Genomic DNA, 13,576 nt, shown 5'->3' with positions numbered 1-13,576 from the left:
CTGTCAGGCAGAAAGTTAACCTCTTTCTAAATTTGGACCATCCACATGAAGACAAAAGGGATGCTTGTACAGCAGGTAAAAACAGTATTTGAGCAAGCTGCTCTTTAAGCAAATTGGCAAGCTTTCAAAATCCTAAAGCCAAAAAGAAAAAGGAGATGTTCAAAATTTCTCTCTCTGTTTTTAAAGACTGTAGGAAATCACATATGCACATGACAAACCTCTTACACTTACCTTGCAAAAAACTTACTGCAAAAACTTGTCTACACTTGAAGAATCCAAAGCTTTCAGAAAAATATATCTGAAGACATCATAACAACCAAAGATCCAAGCTCCATTTGTCCACACTACTGTACTGTAAAAATGGATTATGAACTTCACGACTTTTTTATTATTATCATTATTATAGTTTCAAATATCATGTGCTTCCTGCAGTCTTACTACACTACTGTAAACTGACTGATTAAAAATATATATGTTGAGTGCACTGAAAAGCTAGAAAGGAAACTGAACGCAGAGATGCAGATAACCACTCTTGCAAATAAAAGACCAGAATTGCACAAGAAGATGTTGCTGCAGTTCGTAAATTTAGCCAAATGCCTTGCTGAAGGTTAACATGACATTTTAATAATCAGCATTTAAAACAGAGGCCAAAACTTCAATAAAAACCTCAGATAATTTTAATTCACTTTGGCAGAAAACAAGACCTGTCAGAAGGTGACAGACCTCTCCAATATGCAACATCAGAGAACCACAGAATCAATCCCAGGCACTGCTCTGCTTTCAGAAGTCACAACATGAACCTGAGCTCCACAGCACAGACAAGGCAACTGCTTCAAAGATAAAACAAAAATGCCACAGACACACACTTATGCAAGTATTCCTCCTTCATGGAAAGAGCACAAGGAGGCAAACGGAAGGAACAGCCAGGAGAAAAAAGATGGTCATCTCCCTTGGAAGACTAAACAATATGATTGTATGGAAAACTGCTTCTCTCCTTTTCCCATTCTGCATAAGAGTGTGAAATTGAAAAACTGACTCTCTCATATTTCATAGTGACAGAAATGTTCTGTTTTCATTTCCAAGTGACTAGTTTTCCTCTTTTTTTTTTTTTTTTTTTGGGCAGGGGGAAACAGTTTACAAATCCAAGATTTGCTTGCATAAAAAATAAAATCAAAAATAAAACTAAAAACAAAACTTTGAAAATTTTAAACATTTCAATTTTCCTCTTCCCCTTAATAAATATACTTTTGCAGATAAGACAGGAGCATAAGATAGACTGATCAGGGAGTTTAGAAAACATTTGGAAAATTAACTGAATATTTGCAACTATCACTCAGCCCAAAACTTTGCAGGCTTTTGTCAGCTGTATTCTTCCTAGATTAGGAAAAATTTCAATAAAATCAATGATTTATTCTACCTTTATCCAAAACAAGGTGTTGGTCCAAGTCTCACTGTTTTCTAGCTCACCTAAGATAGCTTTAAAGCAGACTTTTGAGTCGTCTTTTCCTTGCTACCTAGTTTCATGTTATAGTTGTGATACCAGCACCTGCTCTACAGATCTGACACAGCAGAAGACATCTGGAACTGCAACTTCTGTGTAGGATTCAACGTATTACAACTTGCTGAACAATTACAGCTCAAACACTGATCAAAACCACACTGTTTAAGGTGGTGAATGCCCAGAACAAAGATGAAGAAGAACTTCTCCTATTCTAAAGTGACAGATCATGGCAAAAAGGATAAGGAAATTACACACATTATTGAAATAACTTTTTTTACATGTTTGCCAATTTTCTTAAAGACCTTGGCGAAAGATTTCAGAACAGCTGAAGTGTAGTTGTTCTACAGAGAGTAAATCAAGGAGGAGCTAACACAAAAACACCAAACCATAGAGGATGGAACCCATTAAACACATTAACGCTTAACAGGACAGCCACTAAGTCATGCAGTTATAGCATCCTCCTCTGTCTTACTGGTGGGTCTGGTTTTTGCTTTCCCCCAGCACAGGAGAGGCAAAATGTTTGACTTACTAGCACTCTAAGCTCATTTCAAAACAAGAATGAAAAGCTTTGATTTTGAGAAAGGGACATTTTTCACTTTCCTCTTCCAAAGTGAAATAACTTGCCTAATTTTGAATGACTTTACTTTTACATGGGGTTATTTTAGCACTTTACAATTCTCCATCCTTCCCATTTGCAAATACAAACAGCTCAAAGTAGTAGTTCTCTATACTACTAGGCTATTTGCCCGTCTCCTCAACAAATACTAACCCATTTCTCTTCCCACTCTTGTTTTGGATTTGACACTTCCTCTTCACCCATATATTCTTCTCATAATATTACAAAACAACTGCACATTCTCAGAAATACACTGGAACTTCAAAAATACAACTTCATGATAGATGTACAATAAAAAAAACCTGAAAGAACCACCAAGACTGCATGTATTAAAAAGAATTATATATGTGCAAATATCTAGCATTATTAGGCCCGCATTTACTTAACTGGAAAATGTTCAGTAAGAGGAAGCCTCATCCTAAGAAGACACCAGCTCAAATGCAAGGTTTGCTACTTTCTCCATGCAGCAGAACAAGCAGATGACATGTTTTCCCCATTAACAGCTGCTCCTGAAGCGTGAAGGAGATTCAGACCTTCTAGCCTGTCAGAAACCCTTAGGTATTGCCTGTATTTTTGTAGTGGATTGACTTTGGCTGAGGGCTGGTTACCCAGTGCCCACCCCTTCCCCTCCTTAGCTGAACAACAAAAAGTTTCAGGGGTCAAGGTAAGGACAGGGAGGTCACCCAATTACCATCACAGGTAAAACAGACTCAAGTCAGGGAATTCAGTGTAATTACTACCAATCAGCGCAAGGTAATGAGAAAATAAAACCAAATCCTACTTTTCTCCCACACCTCCCTTCTTCCCAGGCTTAACTTCATTCCCAGTTCCACTACCTCCCTCCCCAGAGCAGCTCAGGGGGACAGTTAGGGAGAGTTACAGCCTGTTCACGACACATTGTCTCTGCCACTCCATCCTCCTTGCTCTCTTCGCCTGATCCAGCATGGGAAGCAATCCTGCACGAACTGCTCCAGCGCAGGTCCTTCGCAGGGTCACAAGTTCTGTCTGCAAACGCTTCATCCTGAGCTTCCCACAGGGTCCCAGAGCCTCTTTCAGGCATCCATCTGCTCTGGCAGGGTCCTCCACAGGCTGCAGGTAGATCTTTGCTCACCATGGCCCCCCATGGGCATCCTGCTTCACCATGGGCTGCACCACAGGCTGCAGGGAAATCCCTGCTCCAGGACTTGGAGCACCACCTTCCCCTCCTTCATCACTGGCCTTGGTGTCTGTAGTTGCTTCTCTCACATATTCTCACTCCTCTCTTCTCTGGCTGCTGTTGAGCAGCAGTTTTTTCACCCTTCTTGATCCCAGAGGCTCTACCACCGTGGCCAATGAGTTTGGCCAACTATGGGTCCATCTTGGAGCCAGCTGGCCTTGGCTCTTCGGGGATGGGGAAGCTTCTGGCAGCTTCTCACAGAAGCCATGCCTGTGGCCCTTCTTGTGCCAAAGCCTTGCCATGCACAGCCAATACAATTGTCCTGAATAACACCACAGTCAAAGAAACCTGGCATCCAAATACCATCTCATGATGGCCACGAATGTCAGAATGCAACAGGAAACATCTGTGCTGTTTTCCTCTCGAGGTGATCCCCTCCCTACCACTTGGTCCAAAACAGTCAATCCACAGCTTTTGTTGCTGTCTGCTTCCTCCTCTTCAGGGCTGATCTTAACATCCTGTGTGATTGCTTCCCCTACTTACCCCAGCCACAGCAACAGCTACCTACTCCTTCACAGCTGGATCTGCACCTCCTGTTGTGAGCACATATCCAACCACTTATGTGACAAGAATCTAAACAAATGGTAAGCAGAAATTACTAATTCTCAGGGTTCTTTCCACAATATGTGGAAGATAAGCAGAAAAGGCCATGAGATACCCTAGGTTTGCAAAGAAATTTATTTCAGATATAATAAGATGAAAGAACATTCATGTGGTAAATAAGCTAAACTTAGTTCTTAAAAATTAATTTAGGAAGTAAAAATGAAAAATTGAAGTGCTATTTTCCATGCAAAAAGAAAAAAATACAGGAATTCAACGTTTTGTTAAAATACTAGATAATACATTAATCTTTCCCACGCAGAGAAATCATCTTACAAAATCTGAATGCCATTTTTGATTTAAGGCTTCAATTTGTTTCTGAAACTAGAAAGGGAAAGGGAGTCATTCCAAATTATTAAGTATAATAATAAATAATCTCTATTCAAGATTTTTCCTCACATCCAACAACAAAAATAAATAGAAACTTCAAAGAAAACTGAATAGTCACACCTGAATGTAAGAGCATATGATTGCTTTTGACATTATTTTATTTTGAATGCTTTTGTTATCCAGACTCCAAGACTAACAGGTATAAGTCTAGGACAGATGTGTATTATCAGAACATCTGTTTTTCTAGAATTCCTGATCCTACAGGATTTTGCCCAATTAACACAGCGTATTTCAACAACCTAAAGCAAACACCAGCTTTATGCCATCTGTAACACTCCTAATCCACAGCTGCTGCAGGGGCACCTCCCAAGACAGTGACTGCAGGTTCCTCAAAGCAAAGGAAGAATGACATCAGCCATATAACCTCAGAGGGCAAGCAGACACTCTCCCTTTGTCACAGGGGCCATGTGGAGCTGGCCAAGAAAACAAGCAGCCAATCACCAATCCTGTCTTTCTACATGATGATTTAAATACTTCAGATCATCCGATCCTCCTTCTAGAACATAAAACATGAGAGGGGCTCTTCAGACCGTGCAAGTCACAATCCAATACACATATGACCAATTTCAATTTTAGTTTAAATTTAGTTTAAATGTTGCTAAAATGTAGTTTAAATAGTGCTGATAACATAATTGAATCCTTTTATAGTCAGTATTAAGATATGCCTACCCATGCATAAGGAAAAATCCAGAACACTCCAGAGAAAAAAGAAAATGTTGTTAGCACTGAAAACCCACAGAAACCCTGTATCATCAAGCTCCTCTGTGACATGCTAGAAATCATTCATGAAAGAGACATTCTGCTCATCAGTTAATAACTCTTTTTCTCTACTGTAGTAATCTCTGTGCACCATCGCCAGCAGCACGTGGTCTGACGACTTATCTGTAGGCAATTCCTCTGAAAGATTTAATGCAGTGGTTTTTATTTTTAAATCCTTTCCATTATTGACTGCATGCAAGTTGAAAACAGTTATTAAAAACATGGGAAAATAAACAACGCAATAAAAAGTGCTTATACAAAAAATAGAGCATCTGTAAAAATAAACAGTTGTGTGGAAAAATCTTTAGAGACTTAAATAGTAATAAAAATGCAACATGCATCACTTCCTTAAAACTCTAAGTCAAGCTGTCCTTGTGACAAGTTTACTGCTTTTAAAGACTGGGAAATTGCTGCTGCACTCTTTCTTAGCAGGATTTGAATTGTTGGCACTTCATTTGGGGTGGGTTTTTCTAACAGGAAAACACAGTCTCTCTGACATACGCATGCACTTTCTGGAAATACTAGTTTTTTGCTTTTTAGAAAATATTACAAGAAAAATAACTTTTCAGAAAACACTGGGAAAGGACAGAAGGTGTGCCTAGCTTTCCAAACTACTCTAGGGTAAGTCATAAGTGACAGGACACTGTTAAACATCCATATTTCACAGGGGTTTGGTTTTTTTTCTTTTATTTCACAGAAAACACCTTTTTTCTTAAAAGCAAAAGCAAATGAACAACAGAAGAGTCCACACACGAGAAATAAAAACCTTCTAAGTCACTGTAAATGTGATATATTGTGTTGCCACATGAACCTAATACAGTCATCAGTTCTGACCTTGAGCAAGGACTCCTCTTGCAATCTTGACCTGCATTTCGTCAACACTTCATTTTACAATGTTGTAAAAATCAATATTTCAAACAGCCAGTATAAGTAGGTTATATGTGTATACATATACACATACATCTATCAAAAATATATAAAAATGTAAGACACTGATACCTGGCACTCCAATGTCACTGAAGCAATCACACCAGTCACTAATTGGACACACTAGCTACCAATTCAGCTCATATTCACAAATCCAACACTATTTCCATGAAACTTGCCCACTTTCCACTAATTATTCTGAAAAAGGAAAGAGCATGAACACACATGCAAGAAGACTACCATACTGTTAAACAGCAGCTCAGAAAGTATACCTCACCAACTGAGATGTCTGGCAAATGAAGGTAACTTGTACAAATGCAGTAAAAGTGATTTTTTTTTAATGTAATGCACTGTTGGTTTGAGTTAAGCATAAACACTGCAGAACAACTGAACTCTTGCCTTAACTGCTGCAAAGCATTCTCAGACTACTCAAGGTTGCTCAGTATGTTCATCTTACTACTTGACAAAATAAGTTTTCTGACAAGGATTTACAGACTTCACTATTTTCTTCAGTAAAGTCACATAACAGCTCTTTCAATGGGATTCCATCTACAGCATGCAAGCTAGAAAGACAAAATTACAGCTTATTATATAACTAAGGTGAAATCACTAAGAATAGAGGTTGCTGCTGGAGGTACACCAATAGATAACAGAAACCTCTTATGATAATTTTCCACTTCAGCTTTTAAAGTGTCTAGTGTAAAAACATGTACAAGACCAGATAACCACCAGTAACATATCTGTAGACTTTGCTTTCAGTAAAACCTGACCTTCAGACCAAAAAGAACCTCCTTAAACTGTAAACAGGAAAGAATTCGACACACAAAGCTTCAGTCTGGTGCAAGACCCACAGTAGCCTCTGTGAACATTACTATGCTAATGACAAAAAATGCTTTAAGGAAGGATCCTGGAACACCAAGTGAGATACTTTGAAAGTGTCTTGGAAAGATGGAACCAGATAATGGCATCCGTATCAGCTGTCCTTTCCTGATTACTGCTTCCTTCTCATTACCAGGAATAAGCACGAAATTCTCCATTATCATCACCTCCGGGTAGCAGCCAGCTTGACCTCAATTATTTTAACGAAGCAAACAATGAACATTAAAATTGGAATGACTTGTTACATAATAGTTATTAAGGCTCAGACACATACATCCTATCAACAAAGCTTCAAAGGAGCAAGTTAATTTTCATTTGGCATGTAATTTGCAGAGACACAAAAAGTGATGGAACAAACAGAACTATACCTCTGACAATCAGGATGGAAGCTAATCATCAGGGCACATTTCCTCTCTTCAGTCCTTGCCTCTGCTTTCACAATTCAATTTTCTCACTCAGAGAATGAAAACAAGCTCTCTCCACCCACCTCTGTTATTTTGTTCTCTTTTCCCTAACCAGGAACCCACGATATTTGTTACGGGAAAAACTGAAAAGTCAGTTGCTACATACCTTCATTGTCTCAGCTAACAAAACATTATTTCCTTTGGGGTTTTGTTTTGGCTTTTTGTGCTCAGCCTTCTCACCACGCGCTCCACAGGGCGGCTCCTTGTGAGGAAAACCTTCCAGAGCAAACATCAAATGTCACCAGGACTGAGTCTAAAAGTCTAAGACGACCAGAAAAACAGGTAATGGAGGAGGCAGGTTGGCTCAATTGTTTCCTGTTTTCAGCTACTCTTACCAATCTGCTGCTGTCCCCCGGTCACCATCAGCACCTCCCCAGGCTATAAGCTGTCCATAGACCTCAGCACAGGGTGGCTGCTCTCCAGAAGCAGCTCTTATTTGCCTACTTGGGAGGCAATGTCATGAAAATTTTGAATTGGCTAGTTAATTTTTTCATATACTAAACATGAAACTGTGCTCATTTTTTTATACATTTGATTCCTATTTTATATCTTCAAATTTTGCAACTTGGACACTTGCTGCATATGCTTACAATATAATATAATTCTTTTTTGCACAGACAACATTCATTAATCATTTGATGAACTACAGACGTCTTCTCATTGGCCTACTATCCAGTAGCTTATTAATCCCACCTGCAAGCTCCCTCGTTATTAGTTGTACAGCTGCAGTAGTAAGACTTCATACTTTGTAGGTCTGAATACTATTGCTTTAGTCCATAAAGTTACCAGATTTAGGGGAGAGAGGAAAAAGGGGACACAAGTCTTTTTTGCTGGATGGTCTGAAAGCATTAAACATTCCATGCAGTGGCAGAGGAAAATTAATCTAACCCCCCCCCCACCAAGAAATTCTCAATGGGTTGCAGCTCAGGTATATGAGAGGAAGCTCCTCTCTTCCTCTCTTTAAAATAGGCAGAAGCTCAGCAAGAAAGGGAGCTGATCTAACTTAACTACCTGTTTTACAAAAGCATCATTGTGTTCAGAAGAATGCAAGACAGGATATATTTAACAGCTCTATCTCCAAACCCCAAACAGTATGTGATATCTGTAATTGTCAGTGTTCTCTGGGACTTCATGATGACACTTTATTTGGATGCAAAACACTCCCAAGGACAATCTGAGCAATCTGAGTTTCTAAACAAGTCTGCTTCTTACATCTGGGAAGCAGAGAGACACCAGAGAGAGCTTCACAGTCCTTGCAACACAAATGGTTAGTAAAGAGGATCAAAGCAGTTCTGGCAGGACCCCTGAGACTGCCTCCAGAAATCTCAGCAAAACAGCCCACCTACATCAGGCCAAAACAAATCAAATGCTCCCCTTTGCTACCTCCTTACCACACATAACAACCCCAGACATAAGGTTAAATGCATGCTTTCTGTATTCAATCTGTCCTCCTCACCTGAGAAATGAGCTACTGAATGATAGAAAGGAAACTGGGGGCAGGGGTGAGGAAAAGACCTAGTGTCCATGCAGACGGACTAGGACAGAAAGTTCAGATTTTGCCAGAGAATATTTAAGTAGACAGACAACCTTGGATTTTCTAAACTAGAGGATGTTCTTAGTCTTAATCAATACTCTGATATATATTCAGCTTTCTGTGTGTGGCTTCATATTATACAGGAAGGTGAAAAAATGGGAGAGGAGGGAAGCTTTTTCTATCATTCTCCCAAAATCTTTCCATTATTCCAGGAATGCCTTCTTTCTGCCTAAATCTGAAGGAGAACACTTCTCCCTCACAAAACAACATCAACTTCATGTTGTTTTCCCTGTGGAAGGAGAACATTTACAGACAAACCAAAGTACTAAAACACTAGAGAAAAATAAAATTTCTCTAATAGTGTCAGTTGTCTAAGATTGTTCCATGAAGCCACTCCACAAGTCTTTAGGTGAGAAATGAAATCTTTTTAGAAAGAGCTGGTTGCCATAAGAAATACACAAGTGAAAGTATATGATTCAGACAAATTGTATCAACAAGCACTGCATTTTCCCACAAATCAGGGTGAGTAAGCTATTTTTCTGCAATATGATCAGTATCAACCTAGCAGTGGCCACTTTGCCACTGGAGGGAGGTGTCGGGGAATCAGAGCCTGTTGCAGGAGACTTTTCCTTTTTTGCCTGTTGTGTTAGAGCTCCCTGTGAATCCTCCATGTATCTGGGTAACACATGATATTTTGTACAAAAATAGACTAGTAAGTGCTGGGTTCCTTCACAGTGAATGCTTTTCTTGAGTATCTTCTATTAACTATATCCTATTAATAGCCACCTATTGAGACTTTGCATTTACTGTCAAACACATCTCAATGGGAGTAGAGAGTTGGGATCTCAAGCAAAAATCGCACGGAAGAGAAAAAGCAGCTCCCAAGGTTGTTTCCCCCACCTCAAGTTGCTTTCAGTGATCCAGAACAAAAAATTAGAGATGCAAAAGGAAGGAGTCCCCAAATTCAAGTAAATCTTGGATGGCAGCTAGCTGCCATCTAGCCAAGCAGGAAGCACACGATTCTATTTTAAACCACAGAATACAGCTTTGAGAGCAGTTTATAAAAAGAACTTTGTGGGAAATTATTCTTATGCAATTTTACAATACAAATTACCTCACAATGTCATTCTTTTTAGTCACTAAATGTTACTCATAAGCAGATGTCCTTCTTTGGGCTCTTCTGAGTAGCACTTTTTCTTACACTTCAGAAGGATCATTATGCTGAAGTTAACAGCTATAGCCCTGACCTAGAAAGCGTATTTTGATTATCAGAAATTTAGGCTCATTTATGAATTTCAAGCATTCCAAAGAGTTTCTAAAATGTTGGTGCTAGCCATTAGGTCAACATCAGCAACCACAGGAAAATTCTATCAGTTTACTGCAACATAGGACACAATTGATAAAAGGTGGGGGGGTTTGGACTTTGAGTGAAACTAGTCTTCAGAAGAGAAAAGGCCATGTTGAATGCAAATTACACATTTCAACATGAGTAGCTTCAAGGATGCAGAGGTTTCTGTCAGAATATCTGGTGCTGGAAAAAGTAACTCCAGATCTTTTAAAATTTTTATTGTTGTTGTTTTTGTTGTTCCATTCCACCTGGGAATATACAAACATACATACCGCCACTCAGAAAAGTCCAATATCCCATACAGTATGCAAACTTCTCGTAGAAAGTCCCAGTGCTCCTTCCCTTTCCCAAGACTGCTTATAGATCCTTTCACCCCTCCTCCCAATCAGCCACCCAACTTGTAGAGTCCAAACATAAAACTACAATTTGTTTCTGTCATTTAAAAAACTCTCAGGTGTGCATAAATATTACTTCCCTGTCTTGCAGTCAATTCACCTCACGTGTTCTGAGAAGTTAGATAGCCTTAGTACTGACAGCTCACTGATCTTACCGTTCCTGAGTATTCCATAAAGTGTATCTCTACAGCTTGTGACAAAGCATTCCAAGTCCATCCCCTTGACTTCTCCCCAGTTACAAAAGCTGTCTGTCAGCTGGTTTAAGATGACATAATTAACTTTACTGCACTGAAGTGATTCAACATACACTACCATAATTTTGAGTAGCCATTTTGTGACACACTGGAATATGGCTAAAGCACCTTTATATAGCAACTTCCCATCTTTAGCACCTTTATAGAGCGACACAAATCCATATGTTTTGTGTCTGTCAGCCTAGACTTATCAATAAAACTGCAATAACTGGGGTTCTTGGAGAAAAACTGTAAGTAGTAATCCCAGAACACAGGAGATACCACCAAAAAATATGCTAAGTATGTGTAAGAATGACTATGCTTCCTAGAAAGTGGCACAGGGAAGAGACAAATGCATGAACCATAATAAAAATTAAAAATAATTCATCAGTGACAGGTAGTACCTATAATAAAATACTACTTTAAAGCATATGTCAGTTTTGGGCAGATGTAGTTCAGGTTTGCTTGCTGGATGAGATGTCACTAGCCATTGTCTTATCAGCCATTTTTTAAAAGCATACTGTCAGAAATCAGAATTGCAACCAAGAAGTAGATAAGCAGCTGCTGAAAAACACCTATGTAGTACAGTTTCCAAAGCACTCAACACCTGCAAGACAAGCACTACAGTAAGAACATGCAGCAAAAGCTGTCAGAGATCAGGTCTTTGTTAAATAACTAAGAGCTACGGTGCTTATTATTCACATTTCTTGTAAACTCAAAACGTTTCCTGTGTTTCTTAGAGTAGCATTCTGTACTTTAGGTGTTACTCAAAGAGCTGAAGATTATAGTAAGCCCTCAATAAAAGTGTATAATAATGTAAACTTAATGCTATGCTTAAAATATATGAGCCATTTCTATGGTTACTTTCTCCTTGAGGGCATTTATATAAGCACTTTCTGTACTTAGTATTTGAAACTTGGCTAGCCACCTAATATTACATTGTCATATATTACCACTGAGAACATTCAAAAAATACCTTCTACGTAATTTAATAAAAATAGCACATAAAGTGTGGGTTAATAAAATGGCCCATGTATCTTGGAAGCAGTAATTTGCATTACAGAGTTGCAGAAGGTCCTCTTGTCACCCCTGTTCAGGGTTTGCTGTGAAAATCTCTGCTGCAGCAGCCAGCCACCTGGAAACCTGCACTGAAAACAAGACCATGAGACACGATACCCTCATCCAAGAAAAGATTTACTGAAGTATGTTTCCTTTAAAGCTTCATTTTCAGATTGAGACTAACTACTGCAGTATTTGTCCTATAACTGTCAAAGAAAACAACCCTGTAGTTTTCAAAAAATGCATATATGTGCATGATATGCTTGCTGTTTTATACATGCACATAGAACAAAACAGTTGAATTTTGTACCTAAGGCAGAATTAAGTGGCAATTTTGAAGGTATACAGAAACTGGAGAGTGAATTCCCTTCCAATGTAACCTCTCTCAGGATCCCTTGGGAACCTACCATTTACTTAAAATGTAATTAAATGTTTTAATAACTGTAAAGAATAATCTTGGCTTCTCTATAATTGCTTAAGAAAATGAATGCTGCAGCAATCTCCGAATGTAGTTATCGTATGTACTGTATTATCCCTAATTTATTAATTGCCATTTATTAAATGATGGAAAATTATCATCTTTGCACATGCTCAATTACTGTTGAACTACAGGCTAAAAAAAAACCGTGAAAAGAAGCCGTGTTTGTATAACTCATATTTTTCAGGTTTGAAGGGAGGGTCGGTAGAAGGAATTATCAGAAATAATGAGCCAGGTTCATTCTTGACATAACCTGTATGGACAAACAGTGTAATTTTAGCAGAACATTTGCTCTACGATTCCCATAGCAACCTTAATTCTCCCTGGTATCTGGAATCCAGGATGACTCAACCTTCACACGAATACAAAATCAAATGCACAGAACAAAGTGTAGTTTAGGAAGATGTTACTTATATGCACTCTTAGTGACCTCAAGCATATTGCAAACACAAGGTAAAGGTTCAGAGATCAGAAAAATATTCAGCTTATGTTTATGTAATGATAACAATTGGTTTATAGTATTAGAATAATTTCCATCTCCTTATCCCCAAAGTGAGACAGTTAATGCTACTTACTGAGTAATTTTTATAAGCACGGGTATATTTACTACTCTGAGAGGCAGTAGACTGACACTGTCAGAGTGTTAAGCATCCCATTTACACCCCTAGTAGACACATGTTTCCACTGATCTTAGCAGGACTAACTTGAGATAGAATAATCAGATACAGAAGAGACGTCTATAGACAGACAAACAGCTTCCAAAGAAAACTGCCACAGAAGGCACCAAATAACTGCATCTGTTCTGCATGCTCTCAATTCTGTTTTTCTTTCTAAGGAGATGAAGAGCAGGCAATCACAAAAACATTGCCATACAGCCAGAAGAACATTTCTGCATGCTGGTATTTTCACACTGTTCAAGGATCACAGGTTTCTAGAACAAGGGCCAACACCAATTCAGAAGAAAGTGCAGAGGTAACACCTGCAGCTGCCCCTATCAGACCTCACATTAGGTTTGAAACTGGTTTATACTGTTACAGATTTAATGCCTCTAAATAAATCATAATGGCTTCTGTTAAAACCCAGCTGGGAACGACCCTTTTGGTATCAATGAGCTCAGCTGCAACTGAGCTGTTAAATGTACCTGTAACACAAATTTGTATTATGACACTTCTCAATT

General features: G+C 38.8%; 1 protein-coding gene across 2 annotated transcripts in view; it reads right to left on the bottom strand.

The window, feature by feature from the left end:
• OSBPL10 (oxysterol binding protein like 10) overlaps window positions 1–13,576 on the bottom strand; it is a 116,429-nt gene that overhangs the window by 51,899 nt on the left and 50,954 nt on the right. The gene's annotated exons all lie outside the window — the stretch shown is intronic.

The sequence above is a fragment of the Prinia subflava genome, chromosome 1, assembly GCF_021018805.1.
Source record: "Prinia subflava isolate CZ2003 ecotype Zambia chromosome 1, Cam_Psub_1.2, whole genome shotgun sequence".
Lineage (NCBI taxonomy): Eukaryota > Metazoa > Chordata > Aves > Passeriformes > Cisticolidae > Prinia > Prinia subflava.
The sequence above is the reverse complement of the archived record's forward strand: the minus strand, read 5'-3'. Positions and strand labels throughout refer to the sequence as shown.